Here is a 4667-nt window from a genome sequence, read left to right as displayed (position 1 = left end):
TAAAGGTGTTATAAGTACCTGCCATTTAGTTGCCTGGGCCATGTACGCATCCCTAGCATCTGCTTTCTCAGATGCCCCTTCCCCCTCTTTGCTGTGGCAGGAAGAGAGGCGCACTGAATATTTCTTTTCTTTATGGTGTTCCTGGCATGTAACAGCAGGATAGAGCCATCTCATTAAGAAGATCTTTTGGCTTGAAAATATGCGTCTGTTTAAAACATGAGTTGCCATTTTCCCCTATAATCTTTGCAAAAATACTTAATAATACAATACTCAATGTTAAGAAGGGTAAAGTCTCAAATCTACTTGTCTAAGGGTTAACTGACACAGACTTTCCTTGTTTATACACATGCACTAATCAAAAGTTTGCTATGTCCTGAAATTATGCTAAGGGCTTTACTGACATAGCTCACTTAATCCTCAAAACAATACTCCAAGCTAGGTATTATTTTTATCCCCATTTTATGCTGAGCAAGTCAAAGTTCAGACAGTTTCAAACGTGTTGTGGATTACAAAACAGGAACTCTAGAAAATATTTGGGCATAATTATTTGGCAAATATTTAATTCCACTGTACTTTGCTCTAGCTTTGTGGTGGGTGCTACTCTTCTAGCAGTAACAGGACAGATAGACCCCCATGGACAAAGAAAGGAAGCGTGGGCATGAAACAGCTGTGGGAGTGACAGAAGGGGAGCCCAAAAGTGGAGCATGGTGATACACACCTGTTATCTCAGCACTCAGGGGGCCGAGACAGGAGGATTGCTCCCAGTTCTGGACCAACCTGGGCTACATAATGAGTTCAAAAGAGACTCTATCTCAAACAAACCAACTAACTAACTAAATAAATAAATAAATAAAAACCAAACAGAAGAGGGGCCCAAGACAGTCTAGGGTAGAGAAAGTCTCCCTGATCAGATAATGCCTAAGCTAAACTGACAGGTGAACAGGGTGAAACAGGCAGAGCAGACAGGCAAAGGATCCAGGGGGAGCAACAAATCTGAAGTTAAAGATAAGAGAAAAGGCAAAAGAGAGGAGAAAAGGAAAGGCAAGAAGTCAGATAGGAAACTCAGTGGGGGCTGAGAGGGGGATTCATGAGCCATGCTGTGGATTTTCATGGATTTTCTGAGAGCACGGAAAACAATTAAAGGGTTTCAAACAGAGGAGTGACAGGCTGGGCATGGTGGCGCATGCCTGTAATCCCAGCACTCGGGAGGCTGAGGCAGGAAGATCACTGTCAGTTGGAGACCAGCCTGGGCTACATAGTGAGTTCCAGGTCAGTCTCAACTACATAGTGAGACCCTGTCTCAAAAACCAAAACCAAAACCAAACCAAACAAACAAACAAAAAAATCCCAAAAAACAGAAGAGTGACAGTATCAGAGTCTCTAAAATTTTTAAACCAAAAATGTTCTAATCATGGAAGTAATACATGCATATGTTAAGAACAACAAAGAATATGGGGGGGCTAAATACCAACAGACCCCTACCTCACCTCGCCGCACATCATGCTTCTTCCTAGAGAAAACCATTTTTTAAACTGTTTCTTCTTCCTCTTCTCCCTCTCGCTCTTCTCTTTTCTTGGTGTTTACCTTCAAATCTCTAAGTGTACAGTGCCATCAGTTGAGTTCTCTAGAAGACACAGTTTGAGGGGAGATTTGTGTGCAGCTGGCCTGCGGAGGGAGGACAGGATCAACGCCACCCCTGAGGGAGGTGGGGAGAGAGGGAGAAAGTAAACTGCATGAGATGGCAACAGAGGTCTCAGTCAACACCTCGGGAGGGAGTTCTCAGGATGGCACGGCCCTTCAGAGTCTTTCTGAAATGAAGCAAGGGGTGCACCACTCACTTGTTAGATGTGAGCCGTTCCCAGAGAAAGGTGTGAGCTTGGGTGAGGCAGCTGCTTCTGCCTGTGACAGGGCTCTGTTATGATCCTCAGGGGACATCAATCCCAGCAGCTGGGGGAGGGAGCAGTCCCAAGTGGGTACCTGGATGGTGCCGCCGCATAGCATCCAAGCAGTTCACGGCTGTATTGCTAGGGTCCATTTGCTTTGTAGAATGATTTCGGGATCCTGCTTGATCCCTTCACTTGGAGAGGCTTATAAAAGGAAAGTCGATGGGACAAGTGACAGTCCCACTACAACTGTTCTGGGGACTCCATCTGATACTCAGCATCTCTATGTTTTGTTACCCGGTCTGGGTCACTCCCAGCCCCAGCTGGCACCTTTGCTGACCTAAGGGAAGACATAGCTGAGTCCCTGGTCATCACGGCCTATTCAGGCCGCGGCTGCTGCTCTTGCCCACTTACCATCAGCACTGCACAGTGGGGACCAAAGGGTGTCCAAGGAGCCTTGGGTTCTATCTTTTCTCCCAGCTCCCTGTAGTTCATTTCCTTCTGATGAGGAGAGATGCCCTCTTCTGGGAAAGCAAATCTTTTTTTTTTTCCTTCTGGTCTTTTGGCAGGGGAATAGCTGTGTATCACGAATCTAAGGGTGCTTACTGATGTTCCTACTTCTAACTCTCAGTTCCTGGACACAACCATTCCACTTTTGGGGAACAGACTACTGTATTACAGCCCTCGGTTTGAGATGTACACCGCATCCTGCAGGGCAGTACACATCCTAGCAGGCTGTCATTTCTGAGTTGATATACCTTAGCTGTGTCTTTAGAAGGATATTCCACCACACTGGCAGCTTGGGAATGCTGTGGTAGAGGATAGGACCAGCGTGTTCCACGGTCAGATGTCCACTGGCAAACCTTTTTGGTAAAGTGGCCTGTACTTATGTATGCAAAAATCCAAGGCCGACAGGTCAGACAGTGTGTGAACTCTTGGGTAGTAGGGCTAGCTGAGGTACTGTAGGCAAGAAAGCCAAACCCATATCACATGTCAAATGAATTGAGCAGGCCTACCAAATGAATCGAGTCCTTTCCAGGTTTGGCTTGGAAAGAGTCCAGTGTATTCCACTCACCAAGAAGTGATGGGTTGGTTTCCTTCAGGGTGACGCCCAGTCTGGAGCCCAGCACCTGACTCTGTTTTGGTAGTGGTAGTAGCTAGATCAGCTTTGGTGAGTTGGAGCCCACACCACTGTGCTCAGTCGTGGCCTCCACCGTTGCCGTCAAAGATGGGCATTAACCTGTGACACAAAGATTTGCACCCCTCATTAGGACTCCCATAGGTCCACACATGTGCCCTTTCCCCAGACTTCCCTGTCTCCAACCTTTTACTATTACAAATCATTCATCACTGTCCATGAGTCTCTACATAGTCTAACATTAGGCCACTTTCCTTTCCACAAAAAGTGGATGTCTAGGTGCTGTGCCACCTATGTTACCCTTTGGGAGGATTCCCTTCACTGGGATTCTCAAGGCTACCTCTGGGTAGGACTGCAGGGCTGCGGCACTCCAGTTCGCGACTCCATTTGCATAGTGAGCTGGCATGTTCCAGAGCTCAGGATCTGTTCTCCTGTGTTGGCTGTCCTAGAGGATTGGCCACCATCATCCATGGGTGGAGATGAGAGGAAAGCAGTGTGAATGAGGTAGGCGTCTGGGCTGTGTGCTCTGGCAGCTGCAGTTTCTATCCTGTGTTCAAACCTGATCCAGATTGTACTTACTACATTTTACAATGGGTGGCTGTTCTACTATCTACTTTGTGACTTGGTTCTTCATTTGTGATGGGCAGTTCTGGCGTAATGATCATTCGATGCCCTATACTCAGCCACTTAACTTCTACCAGTTTACCTACTCTGGTAGGTCCTCGTGGTGAAGAACTGTATGAATCACTGCTGTATTTTGAACATGCATCATGCTATTTTTTTTTTTAAGTGGGGATCGAACTCGGGTCCTTGTGCTTGCAAGGCAGAAGTGGCAGAACCACTGAGCTAAATCCCCGGCCTCGCGTCATGGTATTTTAATAGCCTTTCTTATGGAGGACCTGACTTTTCTTTTAGTTCATCAGTTCTAGATATGAGAATTAGCTCAGTGCTAGAAACCAAAAAGAGAATCATAACTTTTTATTGAGGAAGCTCACCTCCACTCATTTAATCTTGAATTTCTTTTGGGAAAACACATATGCATTGTCAGATACAGTGTGTATGGGATGTACTTACATTTAAAAATTGTTGTTTATCTGAAATTAAAATTTAACTGACTTTAAGTATGCCACAGTCTATCAGTCATTTCCAAGATCCCTGTGAATCAGGTCTCTTAGTTGCCACTTAGTCCTTATGGCTGTCTTACTTTGGAAGTTAAGTGCTGCCGTTGCTTGTGCTACCATACCTGGCCTCATTTCCATTATTAACTAGGAAACCAGGTCTGTGGTGGAACTTGGCCTACACAAAGTGGCCAGCGTTGAGCTTCTCCAGAATGCTGGCACTCCAGCAACAGAATCCTCTTTGCAAATCCTCCAAGTATTCCCTGAGGGACAGTCAGCCGGCGGGTTTTCCAGCATGATGTAGCAGATTCATTCTACTATGCTCAGTGCTCTGAGCTTCTTCAGTCCTTTGTCTATGTTAGCCATGGCATTTCTGACTGCCTACTTCATTTAGTGTGGGCCACCACTTTCAAGAGCAAAGGCCTTGGGCCGGTTATTTAGCACAGTGGTTCCACCGCCTGCCTCGCAAGCGCAAGGTCCCAAGTTATAATCACCGGTACAAAAAAAAAAAAAAAAAAAAAAAAAAAA

The 4667-nt window shown here is 45.9% G+C and overlaps 1 long non-coding RNA gene across 1 annotated transcript in view; it reads right to left on the bottom strand.

Annotated features, from left to right (window-relative positions):
* Positions 1-2971: 2971 nt before the first annotated feature.
* LOC117286283 overlaps positions 2972-4667 on the bottom strand; it is a 21513-nt gene continuing 19817 nt past the window's right edge. Inside the window, exon 3 of the long non-coding RNA XR_004517371.1 lies at positions 2972-3123. This is a non-coding gene — a long non-coding RNA (uncharacterized LOC117286283). The remainder of the gene's footprint in view (positions 3124-4667) is intronic.

This window comes from Fukomys damarensis, unplaced genomic scaffold (assembly GCF_012274545.1).
Source record: "Fukomys damarensis isolate Sample0158 unplaced genomic scaffold, DMR_v1.0_HiC HiC_scaffold_16, whole genome shotgun sequence".
Taxonomy (NCBI): Eukaryota; Metazoa; Chordata; class Mammalia; order Rodentia; family Bathyergidae; genus Fukomys; species Fukomys damarensis.
Note: the sequence above shows the minus strand (reverse complement) of the source record. Positions and strands in the feature narration are given on the sequence as shown.